The sequence below is a fragment of the Mustelus asterias genome, chromosome 9 (genome assembly GCF_964213995.1).
Source record: "Mustelus asterias chromosome 9, sMusAst1.hap1.1, whole genome shotgun sequence".
In the NCBI taxonomy this organism is placed as follows: Eukaryota; Metazoa; Chordata; class Chondrichthyes; order Carcharhiniformes; family Triakidae; genus Mustelus; species Mustelus asterias.
Window position 1 is genome coordinate 270,490 of NC_135809.1, and position 21,461 is coordinate 291,950.

The 21,461-nt window shown below is 45.7% G+C and overlaps 1 protein-coding gene and 1 pseudogene across 3 annotated transcripts in view; both read right to left on the reverse strand.

The window, feature by feature from the left end:
- The window catches only part of nap1l1 (nucleosome assembly protein 1-like 1), a 132,477-nt gene extending 119,058 nt beyond the window's left edge, over positions 1 to 13,419 (reverse strand). For all 3 annotated transcript variants that reach the window (XM_078219492.1, XM_078219494.1, XM_078219493.1), the window contains exon 1: positions 13,310 to 13,419. The gene's annotated coding sequence lies outside the window, so the exon portion shown is untranslated. The remainder of the gene's footprint in view (positions 1 to 13,309) is intronic.
- On the reverse strand, positions 11,765 to 11,967 carry LOC144499399 (U2 spliceosomal RNA; annotated as a pseudogene).
- Positions 13,420 to 21,461: the final 8,042 nt, after the last annotated feature.

The window sequence follows — 21,461 nt, forward strand, 5'->3', positions numbered from 1 at the left end:
TGGATAGTGATAGCCTTTTTCCTCTGATGGAGAAATCCAGCACGAGGGGGCATGGCTTTAAATTGAGGGGGGGTAGTTATAGAACCGATGTCAGGGGTAGGTTCTTTTCCCAGAGGGTGGTGAGGGATTGGAATGCCCTGCCAGCATCAGTAGTAAATGCGCCTAGTTTGGGGGCGTTTAAGAGATCCGTAGATAGGTTCATGGACGAAAAGAAATTGGTTTAGGTTGGAGGGTCACAGTTTTTTTTTAACTGGTCGGTGCAACATCGTGGGCCGAAGGGCCTGTTCTGCGCTGTAATGTTCTATGTTCTATGTTCTATAAAAGGTGAAGGCGGGAAAGTCTGTACGGAACCAGTAGAAATGGCAGAGGTGCTCAATGAGTATTTTGCCTCTGTTTTCAGAGGAGAAAGACCTGGGTGGATGTACTGCGGGCGGGCGGTGGACTGAAAGGATTGAGTATGTGGACTTTAAGAAAGAGGTTGTGCTGGAATCTTTGAATGGCATCAAGATAGATAAGTCACCAGGTCCGGATGGGCTGTACCCCAGGTGACTGTGGGAGGCGAGGGAAGAGGTTGCAGAGCCTCTGGCGATGATCTTTGCGTCGTCGATGGAGACGGGAGAGGTGCCGGAGGATTGCGCATGTGATTCCTCTTTTCAAGAAGGGGAATAGGGATAGCCCAGGTGATTACCGACCGGTGAGTCTAACCTCAGTGGTTGGTAAACTGATGGAGAAGACCCTGAGGGACAGAATATATGAGCATTGAGAGAGGTTTAGTATGCTCAAGAATACTCCGCATGGCTTTGTCAAGGGCAGATCGTGCCTTACGTGCCTGGTGGAGTTCTTCTAAAATGTGACTAAACACATTGACGAAGGGAAAGCGGTAGATGTGGTTTATATGGATTTTAGCAAGGCGTCCGATAAGGTCCCCCATGCAAGGCTTCTAGAATAAGTGAGAGGGCATGGGATCCAAGGGGCTGCTGCCCAGTGGATCCAGAACTGGCTTGCCCAAAGGAGGCAGAGAGTGGGTATAGATGGGTCTTTTTCTGGTGTGCCCCAGGGATCTGTTCTGGGACCTTGCTGTTTGTCATTTTCATAAATGATCTGAATGAGGAAGCGGAGGGATGGGTTGGTAAGTTTGCCGACGACACGAAGGTTGGTGGGGTTGTGGATAGTCTGGAGGGATGTCAGAAGTTTCAGAGGGACACGGATAGGATGCAAGACTGGGCGGACAAGTGGCAGGTGGACTTCAACCCAGATAAATGCGTCGTGGTCCATTTTGGTAGGTCAAATGGGATGAAGGAGTACAATATAACGGGAAAGACTCTTAGTACTGAGGATCAGAAGGACCTTGGGGTCCGGGTCCATAGGACTCTAAAATCGGCCCCGCAGGTGGAGGAGGTGGTTAAGAAAGTGTATGGTGCTGGCCTTTATCAATCGGGGGATTGAGTTTAGGAGTCCGGGGATAATGATGCAGCTATAGAAGACCCTCGTCAGACCCCACTTGGAGTACTGTGCTCAGTTCTGCTCGCCTCACTATAGGAAGGATGTGGATAAGATTGAAAGGGCGCAGAGGAGATTTACAAGGATGTTGCCTGGATTGAGTGGCATGCCTTATGAGGATAGTCTGAGGGAGCACGGTCTTTTCTACTTGGAGAGACGAAGGATGAGAGGAGACCTAATAGAGATGTATCAGATGTTGAGAGGCATAGATCGGGTGGACTCTCAGAGGCTTTTTCCCAGGATGGCAATGTCTGCTGCGAGAGGACACAGGTTTAAGGTGCTGGGGTGTAGGTACAGGGGAGATGTTCGGGGTAAGTTTTTCACAGAGGGTGGTGGGCGAGTGGAATCGGCTGCCGTCAGTGGTGGAGGAGGTGAACTCAATAAGGTCTTTTAAGAGACTCCTGAATGAGTACATGGGACTTAATAGGATGGAGGGTTATAGGTAGGTCTAGAAGGTAGGGATGTGTTCGGCACAACTTGTGTGCCGAAGGGCCTGTTTGTGCTGTAGGTTTTCTGTGTTTCTATGAACCAAAAGAAATGGGGGAGATATTAAATGGGTTTTTTGCATCCGTATGTACTAAGGAAACTGGCATGGAGTCTATGGAAATAAGGCAAACAAGTAGGGAGGTCATGGAACCTATACAGATTAAAGGGGAGGTGCTTGCTGTCTTGAGGCAAATCAAGAGTAGATAAATCCCCAGGTAACCCCCACGACTTGCCTGGGCTTGCAAAATCTCACTAACTGTCCTGTCTGGAGACAATACACATCTCTTTAACCTGTGCTTAACGCTCTCTTCACTCACATTGTCTGTACCTTTGAGACTTGAGTACCTGTAAAGATTCGCATTCCAACCATTATTTTGTAAATGGAGTTTGTGTCTGTATATGCCCTGTTTGTGAACAGAACTTGCACTCACCTGACGAAGGAGCAGCAAGCACTCAAAGAACAATACAGCACAGGAAACAGGGCCTTCGGCCCTCCAAGCCTGTGCCACTCCTTGGTCCTACTAGACCATTCATTTGTATCTCTCCATTCCCAGACTGCTCATGTGACTATCCAGGTAAGTCTTAAACGATGCCAGCGTGTCTGCCTCCACCACCCTACTTGGCAGCGCATTCCAGGCCCCCACCACTCTGTGTAAAAAAACGTCCCTATGATATCCGAGTAATACCTCGCCCCTCTCACCTTGAGCCCGTGACCCCTCGTGATCGTCACCTCCGACCTGGGAAAAACCTTCCCACTGTTCACCCTATCTATACCCTTCATAATTTTGTACACCTCTATTAGGTCTCCCCTCCTTCTCTGTCTTTCCAGGGAGAACAAGGCCAGTTTACCCAATCTCTCCTCATAGCTAAGACCCTCCATACCAGGCAACATCCTGGTAAACCTTCTTTGCACTCTCTCTAAAGCCTCCACGTCCTTCTGGTAGTGCGGGGACCGGAACTGGACACAGTACTCCAAATGTGGCCTAACCAGCATTCTATACAGCTGCAACATCAGACTCCAGCTTTTATACTCTATACCCCGTCCTATAAAGGCAAGCTTACCATATGCCTTCTTCACCACCTTCTCCACCTGTGCTGCCACCTTCAAGGATTTGTGGACTTGCACACCTAGGTCCCTCTGTGTTTCTATACTCTCCGAGTAGCTCCGAAAGCTAGTGGCTTTTGCTACCAAATAAACATGTTGGACTTTAACCTGGTGTTGGGAGACTTCTTACTGTGTTTATCCCAGTCCAACGGCGGCATCTCCACATCAATGGAAGAAGCCAGAGAGTGGTAATGGAGGATTGCTTCTGAGTGGAGGCCTGTGACTAGTGGTGCGCCACAGGGATCAGTGCTGGGTCCATTGTTGTTTGTCATCTATATCAATGATCTGGATGATAATGTGGTAAATTGGATCAGCAAATTTGCTGATGATACAAAGATTGGAGGTGTAGTGGACAGTGAGGAAGGTTTTCGAAGCTTGCAGAGGGATTTGAACCAGCTAGAAAAATGGGCTGAAAAATGGCAGTTGGAGTTTAATGCAAACAAGTGTGAGGTATTGCACTTTGGAAGGACAAACCAAGGTAGAACATACAAAGTAAATGGTAGGACACTGAAGAGTGCAGTAGAACAGAGGGATCTGGGAATACAGATACATATTTCCTTAAAAGTGGCGTCACAGGTAGATAGGGTTGTAAAGAGTGCTTTTGGTACATTGGCCTTTATAAATCAAAGTATTGAGTATAAGAGTTGGAATGTTATGGTGAGGTTGTATAAGACATCGGTGAGGCCGAATTTAGAGTATTGTGTGCAGTTTTGGTCATCTAATTACAGAAAGGATATTAATAAGGTTGAAAGAGTGCAGAGAAGGTTTACAAGGAAGTTGCCGGGACTTGAGAAACTGAGTTACAGACAAAGGTTGAATAGGTTAGGACTTTATTCCCTGGAGCGTAGAAGAATGAGGGGAAATTTGATAGAGGTATATAAAATTATGATGGGTATAGACAGAGTGAATGCAAGCAGGCTTTTCCCACTGAGGCTAGGGGAGAAAACAACTGGAGGACATGGGTTAAGGGTGAAAAGTTTAAAGGGAATATTAGGGGGGGGGCTTCTTCACACAGAGTGGTGGGAGTGTGGAATGAGCTGCCAGGTGAAGTGGTGAATGCGGGCTCACTTTTAACATTGAAGAAAAACTTGGACAGGTACATGGATGAGAGAGGTGTGGAGGGATATGGTCCAGGTGCAGGTCAGTGGGACTAGGCAGAAAAATGGTTCGGCACAGTCAAGAAGGGCCAAAAGGCCTGTTTCTGTGCTGTAATGTTCTATGGTTCTATCAGACTTTTGAATGGACCTACCTTGCACTAAGTTATCTTTCTCTGCACCCTAACTATGACTGTAACATTACATTCTGCACTCTCTCGTTTCCTTCTCTATGAACAGTATGCTTTGTCTGGAGAGCATGCAAGAAACAATACCTTTCACTGTATGTTAATACGTGACTAATAAATCGAATCCATTTTAAATCTTTGTGCCTCTATTTCAGCAACTCCAGAAGCAGGCACATGAAGATCAGCTCTATTGTATTGTATTGGGGGAGTTTGAAGTTTCCAGCCTCGCTGTACAGGCGCATTTATTTTTCTACGGCATGCACCCATTTCAAACAAAGCTAAAGGAAATTACTTAGGTGTAGTATCTTTCAAAGGCGGGTGACCACCAAGTTGATTTACAAATGAACGGTTTAAAGTACACTATTTAGAGTGATATAAAGGCTATCATGCTCCACGACTCTAGAGCTGAAAGGAAAACCCGTGCAGAGCCCCACTGTGTCACAGCGGTTGGCACTGCTATCCCAGCGCTAGGGACCCACGTTCGATTCTCAGCTTGGATCACCGCCTATGCACATTCTCCCAATGTCTGCTTGCGCTTCCTCCCAGTCCAAAAGACTGAAGATTCTTACAGCACAAGAACAGGCCCTCCAAGCCTGCACCGACCATGCTGCCCGACTGAACTAAAGTCCCCTACCCTTCCGGGGCCATTTCCCTCCATTCCAATCCTATTCATCTATTTGTCAAGACTTCCCTTAAAAGTCACTATCATATCCACTTCCACTACCTCCCCCAGCAGCGAGTTCCAGGCACCCACCACCCTGTGTAAAAAAACTTGCCTCGTACATCTCCTTTAACCTTGTCCCTCGCACCTTAAACCTATGCCCCCTAGTAATTGACTCTTCCACCCTGGGAAAAAGCTTCAACTATCCACTCTGTCCATGCCCCTCAATCTTGTAGACTTCTATCAGGTCGCGCCCCCCCCCCCCTCCCCACAACCTCCATTGTTCCAGTGACAACAAACCAAGTTTCTCCAACCTCTCCTCATAGCTAATGCCCTCCATACCAGGCAACATCCTGGTAAATCTTTTCTGCATCCTCTCCAAAGCCTCCATCCACATCCTTCTGGTAGTGTGGCGACCAAAATTGAACACTATATTCCAAGAGCGGCCTGACTAAGGTTCTATAAAGCTGCAACATGACTTGCCAATTTTTAAACTCAATGCCCCAGCCGATAAAGGCAAGCACGCCGTATGCCTTCTTTGTGACCTGTGTACCTGTACACCCAGATCCCTCTGCCTATTAATACTCCTAAGGGTTCTTCCATTTACTGTATATTTCCTCTCTATATTGGACCTTTCAAAATGCATTACTTCACATTTGTCCGGATTAAACACCATCTGTCATCTCTCCGCCCAAGTCTCCAACCAATCTATATCCTGCTGTATCCTCTGATGGTCCTCATCGCTATTTGCAAATCGACCAACCTTTGTGCCATCCATCGACAACACTATTCAAACCAGTTACATTTTCCTCAGGTCATTTATATATAGTACAAATAGCAACGGTCCCAGCACTGATCCCTGAGGAATGCCATTTGTCACAGACCTCCATTCAGAAACACACCCTTCCACTGCTACCCTCTTTTCTATGACCAACATGATGTGGAGATGCCGGCGTTGGACTAGCATAAACACAGTAAGAAGTCTAACAACACCAGGTTAAAGTCCAACAGGTTAAAGCCTGTTGGACTTTAACCTGGTGTCGTTAGACTTCTATGACCGAGCCAGTTCTGTATCCACCTTGCCAGCTCACCTCTAATCCCATGCAACTTCACCTTCTGCACTAGTCTGCCATGAGGGACCTTGCCAAAGACCTTACTGAAATCCATGTAGACAACATCCACTGCCCTACCCTCAATCATCTTTGTCACTTCCTCAAAAAATTCGATCAAGACATGCTGGTTAAGTGCATTGGCCATGCTAAATTCTAGCTTAGTGCACCCTAACAGGCATGGCGACGAGAAGATTTTCACAGTAACTTCATTGCAGTGTTAATATAAGCCTACTTGCGGCAATAATAAATTAAAGGATGCAGATGTTCCGGCCCTAAAGGCCAAATGGGTCACATGATCATCCAAGAACACACAAAGTTCCTAATTAACACATTTCAATAACAATTGAGCAATGGATCGCGAACAAGGCAAGTCAGTCCAAGAACTTCTTTGGAGTGTTATAATTCACTAGTATCTGCTTCAGCAGTACAGGTAACTTTGGTTTGAACCTCAGTGGGTTGACTCTCATTATCTACATCAGAGCAGATAATTTCTCCAGTTCCCACAGGAATATTACTTGGCTTTCTTGGGGTAGCTTGCTGCAGCATTACTTTCATCTGTAGCAATATCACTATCAGGCACACTCGGGGCAGATTGACCCACTGGCTGTGTGCACAATTCTCTCAAAATGATCCAAGTGTTTCTTCACCCTCGTCCTTTGGACATTTCATATGACACTGGACCTGTTCTGACCAGGACCGTTCCAGGGATCCAATTTGGATCTGCACCAAAATTCTTTACATATCCCAAATCATCCATCTCAAATGCCCTCTCCGTTTTTGTCAAATCATGATGCTTCTACCATCCCAGCCAGATTTGGAAAGAGGAGATCCAATCTTGTTCTAATTTGTCTGACCATTAGTAATATCTGTGGTGACATGGTGCTGTTCTATAGGCAATCAGGAAATGGACCAGTTTGATTTGTAGAGAGGCTGATAACTTGCTTCATGGTGGTTAAGTGGAAATGCAGATAGAGAAGGTAATCAAGAAGGCATACAGCACGCTTGCCTTCATCGGCCGGGGCATTGAGTTTAAAAATTGGCAAGTCATGTTGCAACTTTATAGAACCTTAGTTAGGCCGCACTTGGAATATAGTGTTCAATACTGGTCACCACACTACCAGAAGGATGTGGAGGCTTTGGAGAGTGTACAGAAAAGATTTACCAGGATGTTGCCTAGTTTGGAGGGCATTAGCTAGGAGGAGAGATTGGAGAAACTTGTGTTTGTTCTCACTGGAGCGACGGAGGTTGAGGGGAGACCTGATAGAAGTCTACAAGATTATGAGAGGCATGGACAGAGTAGATAGTCAGAAGCTTTTTCCCCAGGGTGGAAGAGTCAATTACTAGGGGACATAGGTTTAAGGTGCGAGGGACAAGGTTTAAAGGAGATGTACGAGGCAGATTTTTTACAAAGTAGTGGGTGCCTGGAACTCGTTGCCGGGGGAGGTAATGGAAGCGGATACAGTAGTGACTTTTAAGAGTCTAAAACTAGATGGCATAGGTTTATGGGGGGGTGGGGGGGAAGAGGAGGAAAGAGATACAAAAGGGTCCAGAGGGGCAATTTTTTCACAGAGGGTGGTGGGTGCCTGGAACAAGCTGTCAGTAGTAGTAGGGGGGGTACAATTTTATCTTTTTAAAAGCATTTAGACAGTTACGAGTATGGTGGGTATAGAGGAATATGGGCCAAACACGGGCAATTGGGACTAGCTTAGTGGTAAAAAAGGGTGGCATGGACAAGTTGGGCCAAAAGGCCTGTTTCCATGCTGTAAACCTCTATGAGTACAGGAAAGAAATAGAGAATCTGATGAATTCGTGCAATGGCAATAATCTCTCCCTCACTGCCAGTAAAATGAAGGAGAAGACTTCAGGAAGCATAAAGAAGAACATGCCCATCTACATCAATTGGGATGAAGTGGAAATGCAAATGGTTGGCATGTCTGCTACGACTCTCACCAATTTTTACAGATGCACCATAGAAAGCATCCTTTCCGATGTATCACAGCTTGATATGGCTCCTTGGTAAGGCCACAAGAAACTGCAAAGGGCTGTGAATGCAGCCCAGTTCATCACTCAAACCAGCCTCCCATCCACAAACTCCATCTACACTTTCCATTGCCACAGAAAAACAGCCAGAATAATCAAAGACCCCCACGCACCCCAGACATGCGCACTTCCGCCGGGAAAAAAAATACAAATCTGAGATCACATACCAACTGACTCCAGAACAGCTCCTTTCCTGCTGTCATCAGACCTTTGAATAGACCCTTGTGATCTTTCTCAACACCCTAGCTACGTCTGTAACACTACATTCTGCATCCTCTCCTTCTCCCCTATGTACTCTATGAATTGCACACTTTGTATAGCACACAAGAAACAAGACTTTTCACTGTTTATCAATACATGTAAGAAGTCAAATCAGAAAATATTCTTTAGAAAGCTAAATGATTTGATGACAAACATTTCACATTTTCTAGAATAGCAAGTGAAGGGAAAGAAAATGTTTAGCTTGCTCTCCAAGATAGTAAAGTCAAAGAATAAGAGTAAAGAAAGCAATAAGAGGTGATATCAAATGAGATAATAAAAACAGGTGACTAATTTAGAAAGTTATGATCCTGTTACGGACTGTTAGTACTTAGAGAAATCTGAACACCCAGCAATTAACTGAAAGAACTAGGCCACAAGATTTTGTGTTTTTAAATTAAAATAAGCTTTATTGTATACTTTAAATAAAGAAACCAAGCACTACTAACAAACACGATAGTTTACAATGCCATATATTGAGATTTACTTTTCCCACCTCCTGCAGTGTTCCCTTATTTTCCTGGGTCCAATCCAAGAATGCAACAGCCCTCCAGAATTCTCCTCAGTGACCCATCTATTCTATTATGAAATTTCATGGGGATCCTTCCATATAGAGCCATAGAGGTTTACAGCATGGAAACAGGCCCTTCAGCCCAAGTTGTCCATGCCACCCCTTTTTTAAACCCCTAAGCTAGTCCCAATTGCCTGTTTGGCCCATATCCCTCTATACCCAGCTTACCCATGTAACTGTCTAAATGCTTTTTAAAAGACAAAATTGTACCCGCCTCTACTACTACCTCTAGCAGCTTGTTCCAGACACTCACCACCCTCTGAAAAAATTGTCCCTCTGGACACTTTTGTATCTCTCCCCTCTCATCTTAAACCTATGCCCTCTAGTTTTAGACTCCCCTACCTTTGGGAAAAGATGTTGACTAACTAGCTGATCTATGCCCCTCATTATTTTATAGGCCTCTAAGATCTCCCCTCAGCCTTCTACGCTCCAGAGAAAAAAAGTCCCAGTCTATCCAGCCTGGCAATCAATCTGAAATCTATGGACATTGCAGCTCAAACTTCAGAATCCTGCATTCTCCAAGCTGACCACTCTCAGAACTGTAACTGCAATAAGGCTAACTGTCTTTCACTTGCGAAATACTGTAGATTGTTTTCCTCTTGCTCCAAGCTAGAAGAATCTCCCAGCCTCTTTTCCCTCATGAATTTCAATCCAAGCACAAGCTTCTACCTGCATCCTGCACAGTGAGTGATAAAATTACTATTTTCCCTGTTTAAAGTGTAGGCCTGGGTAACATTCATTTATTTGGCTTCCTTGACTCAGTTAGCTGCAGCTATCTATCTGTTCCTAAACTAAACCGCTGACTGCTTGCTTCTACGAGCAAACACACAGATCAATTCAACAAAAGAAATTTCTAATCCCCACCGCCTGTCACCATGGCGTGCTTGAAACAGAAATGTTAAATTAACACCACCATTGACTTTGTGACCTAGAATCAGATTTGCAACAGCAGAGGAGGCCATTCAGCCTTTCATGGCTGCGCAAGCTCTCTGTAGAACCAATTTACTTAGTGTCACATCCATAGCTCTGCACATTCTTCCTTTTCAGATAACAACCCAATTCCCTCTTGAATGCCTCAATGGAATCTGCTTCCACCATGCAATCTGGCGGTGCATCCCAACTCTTAACCATGCATAGAACAAAAACAAAAAGGAGATTTCAAGTCTGCTCCGCATTTCAATATGATAGAATCAAAGAATTCCTACAGTGCAGAAGGAGGCCATTGATCCTCTATCTTAATGCCATACCACACTCCCCTCATACCCCTTGACGTAAATGTTTTTTCAATCACCTCTGCTGCTTTCCTAAACAACTTGAGCTTATTTGAATTGGATCATTAAATGGAAAATATTAAGCAGCAAGTTATTTTCCTAAAACTAGAAGTTATACCTTTAAAACACATGAAATCTGGTATAAAATATTTACAAAAATCAGTTTGCAATTAAATGTGAACCAGCCATACCAAAATCAGGATATCACATTTTCATACCCACCATCATACTCTGGGCAACTCGGGAAAAATTATTTCCCTGATTGCCAGACAAAGGAAAAATATTGAAGCACCTGACAGGGTAGTCATTTAGGTGGGTAAGCAAGAGAAACTTGAAGTTAATAAGTTTATTTATTAGTCATAAGTAGGGCTTACACTAACACTGCAAATGCTGTTACTGTGAAATTTCCCTGGTCACCACAGTCTGGGTCAATGCATCTAACCAGCACGTCTTTCAGAATGTGGAAGGAAACCCACACCGACACGGGGAGAATGTGCAAACTCCACACAAAGTGACCCAAGCCAGGAATCCAACCCAGATCCCTGGCACTATGAAGTAGCAGTGCTAACCAAGCAACTTTATACAACATTTCCCAATATTTTGGGCGGCACGGTAGCACAGTGGTTAGCACTGCTGCTTCACAGCTCCAGGGACCTGGATTCGATTCCTGGCTTGGGTCACTGTCTGTGTGGAATTTGCACATTCCCCTCGTGTCTGCATGGGTTTCCTCCCAGTCCAAAAATGTGGGGGTTAGGTTGATTGGCTATGCTAAAAATGGCCCCTTAGAGTCCTGAAATGTGTAGGTTAGAGGGATTAGCGGGTAAATATGTAGGGATATGGGGGAGGGCCTGGGTGAGATTGCAGTCGGTGCAGACTCGATGGGCCAAATGTCCTCTTTCTGCATTGTAGGGTTTCTGATTTTCTGTCTTTGTTTCAACTCTATGGAGAGAAACACAGTTCATGCTTTGAGTCCACAGGATTCTTCTACAGAAATGCAGAACCGATTTCCAGCATTCGCAATATTTTTTTTCCCCAAACCTATTGTTCCCAATTCCTCAAAAATCACATCAGCTGTGCAAGTTCCCAGGTGGCTTCATGTCACTGAAGATCTTTCAACCTTAGATACAAGTTTTAGTCACCAGGGAAGCACAGCTCAAAGGACTTGCGATGCTCACTTCACTGAAGCACTAATTTTTGCATGAAGTAGGTTTCTGACCCATACATCACCATCGCTCATCTCAAATCCCAATGAGCATTTGGCATTTATCAGCCAAAAAAAAAATGTTCACAAAGCCAATTGAGGGCTAGCCACCTGACAAAGCAATTTTTAGTCCCCACCTAAGGTACTTAGTCTTTTATACTTTTCCAATTCAATCAAATCAAATCCAATTCAGAGTCTCAACAAGTTGAGACATTTCCGATCCAGGCCGACAAGACAGGGCAGGCGACCAAACCACCCTGTCCTGGGCCCGATTCACATGAGCCAAGCTGATTGGAGGAGCAAAGCAACACCTCCTCCAAAGCTTGAGCTCACCTGCATCTTAGCCAAAAGGCCGGGATGCCGCTTTTAAAAATTGCTTCATATGAAACATATGAAGCTTCAATGTAACCCAATGACCTCAACCAAGTGCAGCATCCAATCCTACTACACTTGATCTTAGCCAAAAGGCCGAGAAGCGATCTTCAAGGGAAAAAGTATCACTTGCTCTCCTACCCAGAGGAAGTTGTCAAACAACCTGATATTTTTCAGGTAGAAAGGCATCTTATCTTGGGCTGCTCACCCACCTGAGCAGTTGACTTTCACAAGAGGTGCTAATCCACAGCAATTAGATCAAGGCAGTACAAGGGAGACTTCAACTGAGCAAGAAACTCAAGTTTCAAATAAATATTTCAAAATGCATTCGTTCCAAATCATTAATGCAATGAACCACTGCTTAGCTTGTTCCTAACAGTTAGTCGTGCAAGATATGTTGACCAAGATACCAGAATTTTCTACCCTTCACAATGCCACAGAGACTTCAGCCACCAAAAAGGCAGCTGTGCCACTACTAGTTATATGGAGCAACCCACTGACAGCCTAACAATCAGCACTGCAATAATAGCATGTTTGTTTACATACTCAAATCTTAAGTAGATGTAGGCTAGTTGTAGGATATACACAAGGCTCAACTTTTTATTCATGTTCACATCGTAATTTCTATTAGAAAATCAAGTTGATCCTTGGTCAAGTTAATTGGCAATTATTTGTTTCTAGAAATCATTCCCATTTGGTTAAAAGTCAAAACACACCAAGGCAATCTTATTACGAGATGATATAATTTCAACTACGATAATAAAAGTAGAGACACCGGCAAAAAAAACCTTCCTTCCACCATCATTTATCAAAAAACATTGCCTAAATCAAATAACCCTCATGCTGCAGACAGAATATCAGTACCTCTACACCCAACTCTCACAATTAGCTGTTGACCATTGTAATTAGCCAGGTTTATATTGCTTTATTGCAAATGACAAGATTCTAATCAGAATCTTTAGCGCTTGTAGGGTGTGGAAAATACACAGCACTCAATGCAAGACTCAGCAGCATGCACGCTGCATCGCTGATGGATGATGTACAGGAACCTATTCTCTTCCCCCCGCCCCCCCCCCCATGCCCTTTCCATCCTCCACCCGCCCGGATCTCCCCCCACCGCCGCCACGTGTTGCTGCTCCTGGGCCTGGCCCCCCACACTGACCAAGACCCGGCTCCGCGGGCCAAGGCCGCCCGGCGGCTTCAGCGCAACAATGGCCGGCGGGAGGGAGCGGGGACAACATGCGCCACAAGCGGTGACTCGGGGCCAGGGCTGAGGCGGGGAAGGAGGCCGCCGGGCCGGGGCCGCTGTGAGATGTTACTGCCGGCCTCCCCTGGGCCGGGGCTGCCCCGCTCCCCCCGGGCCCCGCGCTCTCTCCCCCCGGGCCTCGTGCGCTCTCTCTCCCCGCGCCCCGCGCTCTCTCTCCCCCCCGCCCCCGGGCCGCTCTCTTACCGCGGGCTCCGCTTCGGCTGCTCTCCTTCTGATGGCGGCAAAGGAAGGGGAGCGGCGCCGATTGGCTGAATATAACGGGGCGGGAGCGCGCACCCTGACCACGCCCCCCCCCGTGCGCGCGCCGCGTGAGCCCGCGCCTCCTCGTGCGCGTGCACCGCCCGCCTTCAGCCTCTTCCCTTCGAAAGGTAAAACTCCCTCGTCACCCCCACCCAACTCCTCCCCACCCCCAATGTTCAAACCCCCCCTTCTCCCCAAACAGAATCACAGATTACTACAGTGCGGAAGAGGCCGTTCGGCCCATTGAGTCTGCACCTAGGCATGAAAGGCCCTGACCTGCCCATCTAATCCCACTTGGCAGCACTTGGCCCATAGTCTTGAATGCTATTGCGTGCCAAGTACTCATCCAGGTACTTTTTAAAGGATGTGAGGCCTCCACCATCCTCCCAGACAGTGCATTCCAGACCGTCACCACCCTCTGGGTAAAAACGATTTTCCTCACATCCCCCTAAACCTCCCCTCCCTCACTTTTAACTTGTGTCCCCTCATAACTGACTATGCAACTAACGGGAACAGCTGCTCCCTAGCCACCCTGACCATGCCCCTCATAATCTAGAACACCTCCATCAGGTCGCCCTTCAGTCTTCTCTGCTCCAGAGAAAACAACCCAAGCCTATCCAACCTCTCCCCATAACTTAAATGTTCCATCTCAGGCAGCATCCTGGTGAATCTCCTCTGCATCCTTCCACGTCTTTCCTAAGATGTGGCGACCAAAACTGCACACAGTACTCCAGCTGTAGCCTCACCAAAGTTTTATACAACTCCATCATGACCTCTTTGCTTTTGTAATCTATACCCCGATTGATAAAGGCAAGTGTGCCATATGCCTTTTTCACCACCCTATTAATTTGCCTTTCCGTCTTCAGAGATCTATGGACAAACACGCCAAGGTTCCTTTGTTAGAGTCATAGAGGTTTACAGCATGGAAATAGGCCCTTCGGCCCAACTTGTCCACGCCGCCCTTTTTTTTAAACCCCTAAACTAATCCCAATTGCCCGCATTTGGCCCATATCCCTCTATACCCATTTTACCCATGTAACTATTTAAATGCTTTTTAAAAGACAAAATTGTACCCACCTCTACTACAACCTCTGGCAGCTTGTTCCAGACACTCACCATCCTCTGTTTGAAGAAATTGTCCCTCTGGACACTTTTGTATCTCTCCCCTCTCACCTTAAACCTATGCCCTCTAGTTTTAGACTCCCCTACCTTTGGGAAAAGATATTGACCATCTAGCTGATCTGTGCCCCTCATTATTTTATAGATCTCTATAAGATCACCCCTCAGTCTCCTACGCTCCAGAGAAAAAAGTCCCAGTCTATCCAGCCTCTCCTTATAACTCAAACCATCAAGTCCCGGTAGCATCCTCGTAAATCTTTTCTGCACTCTTTCTAGTTTAATAATACCCTTTCTATAATAGGGTGACCAGAACTGCACACACTATTCCAAGTGTGGCCTTACCAATGTCTTGTACAACTTCAACAAGACGTCCCAACTCCTGTATTCAATGTTTTGACCGATGAAACCAAGCATGCTGGGAAAGTAGAGGCGTTGGAATTTAGAAGAATGAAAAGGGATCTTGTCAAAACATATAAAATTATGAAGGGAATCAATAGAAGCAGGGAGGTTGTTTCCACTGGCAGATGAAACTAGAACTAGGGCGCATAGCCTCAAAATAAGGGGCAGCAGATTTCAAACTGAGTTGAGGAGGAACTTTTTCACCCAAAAGGCTGCGAATCTGTGGAGTTCCCTGCCCAGTGAAGCAGTTGACGCTACCTTGTTGAATGTTTTTAAGGCAAAGATACATTTTTGAACAGTAAAGGAATTAAGGTTTACGGTGAGCGGGCGGGTAAGTGGAGCTGAGTCCACAAATAAATCAGCCATGATCTTATTGAATGGCGGAGCTGGCTTGAGGGGCCAAATGGCCAACTCCTGCTCCTAGTTGTTATGTTCTTATGTAAAGGATTAAGGGAATGACCTCATACTTACCGACATTAAAATTTATCAATCACCAGTTTGCCTATTAACTTAATTTATCAAAGACTTTTTCTGATTTAATTTCCTTATTACATGAGGAATGTGTTTACCTTGAACCCGGTTAACACATTTCTGAAAGCCTGCCACTTACCAGACGTCCCTTTGCCTTCCCACAGACCTTCCCAATTAACTTTTGAAAGTTCCTGCCTGATACCATCAATGGCCTGGGTCCATTCAAAGTCTGATGGCAGCAGGGAAGAGGCTGTTCTTGAGTCGGTTGATACGCGTCCCTCAGAATTTTGTGTTTTTCCCGATGGAAGAAGGTGGAAGAGAGTATGTCTGGGGTGTGTGGGATCCTTGATTATGCTGGCTGCTTTTCTGAGACAGCAGTAAGTGTAGTCAGTGTCAATGTATGGGAGGCTGGTTTATGTGATGGACTGGGCTTTATTCACAACCCTTTGTAGTTTCTTGTGGCCTTGGACAGAGCAGGAGCCATACCAACCTGTGATACAACCAGAAAAAATGCTTTCTATGGTGCATCTGGAGAAGTTGGTGAGAGTTGTAGCGGACAAGCCAAATTTCCTTAGTCTGAGAAAGTAGAGGCGTTGGTGGGCTTTCTTAATTATAGCGGCTGCATGGAGGGACCAGGACAGGTTGTTAGTGATCAGGACATCTAAAAACTTGAGGCTCTCAAATTTTTCTACTTCATTCCCATTGATGTTGACAGGGGCATGCCCTCCACTACACTTCCTGAAGTCGATGACTATCTCCTTCGTTTTGTTGACATTGAGGGAGAGATTATTGTTGGCGCACTAGTTCACCAGATTATCTCTTTCCTGTACTGTGTCTTGTCATTGTTTGAGGTCCAACCCACAACGGTGGCCTCTTTTAAGGTAACCCACAATGGTGGTGTCATCAGCAAAATCGAGTTGGAGGGGAATTTGGCCACACAGTCATAGATGTATAAGGAGTATAGAAAGGGGCTGAGGACACAGCCTTGCGGAGCACCTGTGTTGAGGATGATCATGGAGGAGGTGTTGCTTATCCTTACTGACTGCAGTCTGTGGGTTAGGAAGTCTAGCATCCAGTTGCAGAGAGAGTAGCCAAGCCCCAGGCTACGAAGTTTGGAGATGAGTCTCATAGGAATAATGGTGTTCAAGCCTGAGGTGTAGTTATGAGTAGGAGTCTGACATGAGTGGCTTTGTTTTCTGGGTGTTCCAGGATTGAGTGTAGGGCTAGGGAGATTGGTGTCTGCTCTGGACTCGTTGTGGCGATAGGCGAACTGTAGTGGATCCAGGCAGTCTGGGAGGCAGGAATTGATTTGTGCTATGACTAACCTTTCAAAGCACTTCATAATGATGGATGTCAGAGCCACCGGATGATAGTCATTAAGGCACGCTACCTGGTTTTTTTGGTACTGGGATGATGGTCATTTTCTTCAAGAAGGTAGAGACCTCAGATTGGTGTAAAGAATGGTTGAAAATGTCTGCGAACTGGCACGCGCAAGACCTCAGTGCTCGTCTGGGTACCCCATCTGGGCCAGTTGCTTTCCATGGGTTGACTTTTGAGAAGGCTTCTCTGACGTTGGCAATGGTGACCTCAGATACATGTTCGTCCGAGGCTTCTGGGATGGACGGTGTGCTCTCACTGACCTGTTGCTCAAAACGGGTATAGAATGTGTTGAACTCATCAGGGAGAGGTGCATTGCACCCGGCGATTTTACCTGTCTTCATCAAGTTAAAGATAGTATGAAGTGGAAAGAAAAAACATACAATTCCAGGATAATTAGTGGCAGGTCAGAAGATAGGACAGAATATAAAACTCATAAAAGAATGACTAACAGATCAATCAGGAAGGATAAATTAGGATTAAGTATAAGGGATAGAAATATAAAAACAGAGTTTCTATCAATGATAGCAATGATATAGTGGAGGAGGAGTTCCAGGAGTGTGTACGTGATGGTATTTTGAGACCAATACATTGAGGAACCAACCAGAAAACAGGCTATTGTAGACAGGGTACTGTATATTGAGAAAGGATTAATTAACAATCTTATTGTGCAGCTTCCCTTGGGGAAGAGCAACCATAATTACCAGTCTGCCAGTTGCAGATGCATCTGTCCACAACAGTATCAAGAGCAGATCAGGGGTTAGGAATACTGCGGCGAATAACTCACCTCCTGTCTCCCCAAAGTCTGTCCACTTGTGTGGATGGGTGCAGCTCCAACAACACTCAAAGCTTGACGCCATCCAGAATAAAGCAGCCTGCTTTATTGGCACCACATCTACAAACATCCTCTCCCTCCACCACTGCTCAGTACAATCTACAAGATGCATTGCAGCAATTCACCAAAGATCCTTAGACAGCATCTTCTAAATCCATGACCACTTCCATCTAGAAGGACAAGGGCAACTGATACATGGGAACATCACCACCTGCAAGTTCCCCTCTAAGCCTTTCTGATTAGTAAGTTTGCAGATGACAGTTACTGATAGTGCCAAGGATTGTCAGAGGATACAATAGGATATAAATAGATTGGAGACTTGGGCACAGAAATAACAGATGGAGTTTAATCCGGACAAGGTGATGCATTTTGGAGGATCAAATTTAGATGTGAATTATACTGTAAATGGCAGAACCCTTAGGAACATTAACATGCATTAACAACATTGAAAGGTTGAATAGGTTAGGACTTTATTTCCTGGAGCGTAGAAGAATGAGGGGAGATTTGATAGAGGTGTATAAAATTATGATGGGTATAGATAGAGTGAATGCAAGCAGGCTTTTTCCACTGAGGCTAGGGGAGAAAAAAACTAGAGGACATGGGTTAAGGGTGAAGGGGGAAAAGTTTAAAGGGAATATTAGGGGGGGGCTTCTTCACACAGAGAGTGGTGGGAGTGTGGAATGAGCTGCCAGATGAAGTGGTGAAGTTCTTTCCACTTCATACTATCTTTAACTTGATGAAGACAGGTAAAATCGCCGGGTGCAATGCACCTCTCCCTGATGAGTTCAACACATTCTATACCCGTTTTGAGCAACAGGTCAGTGAGAACACACTGTCCATCCCACTTTTAACATTGAAGAAAAACTTGGACAGGTACATGGATGAGAGGGGTGTGGAGGGATATGGTCCAGGTGCAGGTCAGTGGGACTAGGCAGAAAAATGGTTCGGCACAGTCAAGAAGGGCCAAAAGGCCTGTTTCTGTGCTGTAATGTTCTATGGTTCTATGCAGAGGGATCTGGGCATGCATGTCCACAGTTCCTTAAAAGTGGCAACACAGATGGCCAAGGTGATTAAGAAAGCATAAAGCTTGCTTGCCTTCATCAGCCGGGGCATTGAGTACAAGAGTTGGGAAATCATGTTACAGTTATATAAAACCTTAGTTAAGCCACATTTGGAGTACTGCGTGCTGTTTTGGTCACCACACTACCAGAAGAGACGTGAAAGCTTTGGAGAGAGTTCAACGAAGGTTCCCCATGATGTTGCCTGGTCTTGACAGTGTTGGCTATGAGGAGATGTTGAATAAACTAGGACTGTTTCACTGGAAAGACGGAGGCTGAGGGGAGACCTTATTGAGGTCTACAGAACTATGAGAGGCATAGACAGGGTGGATAGTCAGAGGCTTTTTCCCAAGTGGAAGTGTCAGTTACAAGGGGCACAGGTTAGAACATAGAACAGTACAGCACAGAACAGGCCCTTCGGCCCTCGATGTTGTGCCGAGCTTTGTCCGAAACCAAGATCAAGCTATCCCACTCCCTATCATTCTGGTGTGCTCCATGTGCCTATCCAATAACCGCTTGAAAGTTCCTAAAGTGTCCGACTCCACAATCACAACAGGCAGTCCATTCCACACCCCAACCACTCTCTGAGTAAAGAACCTACCTCAGACATCCCTCCTATATCTCCCACCATGAACCTTATAGTTATGCCCCCTAGTAACAGCTACATCCACCCGAGGAAATAGTGTCTGAACGTCCACTCTATCCCCCTCATCATCTTATAAACCTCTATTAAGTCGCCTCTCATCCTCCTCCGCTCTAAAGAGAAAAGCCCTAGCTCCCTCAACCTTTCTTCATAAGACCTACCCTCCAAACCAGGCAGCATCCTGGTAAATCTCCTCTGCACTCTCTCCAATGCTTCCACATCCTTCTTATAGTGAGGTGACCAGAACTGAACACAATATTCCAAATGTGGTCTCACCAAGGCCCTGTACAGTTGCAGCATAACCCCACAGCTCTTAAACTCAAACCCCCTGTTAATAACCACTAACGCACTATAGGCCTTCTTCACGGCTCTATCCACTTGAGTGGCAATCTTCAGAGATCTGTGGATATGAACCCCAAGATCTCTCTGTTCCTCCACATTCCTCAGAACCCTGCCATTGACCCTGTAATCTGCTTTCAAATTTGTTCTACCAAAATGAATCACCTCGCACTTATCAGGGTTAGAACATAGAACATTACAGCGCTTATCAGGGTTAAACTCCATCTGCTATCTTTCAGCCCAGCTCTGCATCCTATCAATGTCTCTTTGCAGCCTACAACAGCCCTCCACCTCATCCTCTACTCCACCAATCTTGGTGTCATCAGTAAATTTACTGACCCACCGTTCAGCCCCCTCCTCCAAGTCATTGATAAAAATCACAAGTAGCAGAGGACCCAGCACTGATCCCTGTGGTACACCGCTGGTAACTGGTCTCCAGTCTGAAAATTTTCCATCCACCACCACCCTCTGTCTTCTTTGAGATAGCCAGTTACTTATCCAATTGGCCAAATTTCCCTCTGTCCCACATCTCCTTACTTTCTTCATCAGCCGACCATGGGGAACCTTATCAAACGCCTTACTAAAATCCATGTATACGACATCAACTGCTCTACCTTCATCAACACACTTAGTTACCTCCTCAAAGAATTCAATGAAATTTGTGAGGCAAGATTTACCCTTCATGAATCCGTGTTGACTATCCCGGATTAAGCTGCATCTTTCCAAATGGTCATAAATCCTCTCTCTCAGGACCTTTTCCATTAACGTACCGACCACCGAAGTAAGACTAACCGGTCTATAATTACCAGGGTCATTCCTATTTCCTTTCTTGAACAGAGGAACAGCATTCGCCACTCTCCTGTCCTCTGGCACTATCCCCGTGGACAGTGAAGACCCAAAGATCAAAGCCAAAGGCTCTGCAATCTCATCCCTTGCCTCCCAAAGAATCCTAGGATATATCCCATCTGGCCCAGGGGACTTATCAACCCTCAGGTTTTTCAAAATTGCTAATACATCTTCCCTCAGAACATCTACCTCCTTTAGCCTATCAGTCTGTATCACACTCTCATCCTCAAAAACATGGCCCCTCTCCTTGGTGAACACTGAAGAAAAGTATTCATTCATCGCCTCTCCTACCTCCTCTGACTCCATGCACAAGTTCCCACTACTATCCTTGACCGGCCCTAATCTCACCCTGGTCAATCTTTTATTTCTCACATAAAAGAAGAGGTTGAGTATGCTCAAGAATACTCAGCATGGCTTTGTCAAAGGCTGATCGTGCCTTACGAGCCTGGTGGAGCTCTTCAAAAATGTGACTAAACACCTTGACGAAGGGAAAGCGGTAGATGTGATTTATATGGATTTTAGCAAGGCGTTCGATAAGGTCCCCCATGCAAGGCTTCTAGAAAAAGTGAGAGGGCATGGGATCCAAGGGGCTGCTGCCCTGTGGATCCAGAACTGCCTTGCCCAAAGGAGGCAGAGAGTGTGTATAGATGGGTCTTTTTCTTAATGGAGGTCGGTCACCAGTGGTGTGCCCCAGGGATCTGTTCTCAGACCCTTGCTGTTTGTCATTTTCATAAATGACCTGGATGAGGAAGTGGAGGGATGGGTTGGTAAGTTTGCCGACGACACGAAGGTTGGTGGGGTTGTGGATAGTCTGGAGGGATGTCAGAAGTTACAGAGGGACATAGATAGGATGCAAGACTGGGCGGACAAGTGGCAGATGGACTTCAACCCAGATAAATGCGTAGTGGTCCATTTTGGCAGGTTAAATGGGATGAAGGAGTACGATATAAAGGGAAAGACTCTTAGTACTGTAGAGGATCAGAATGACCTTGAGGTCCGGGTCCACAG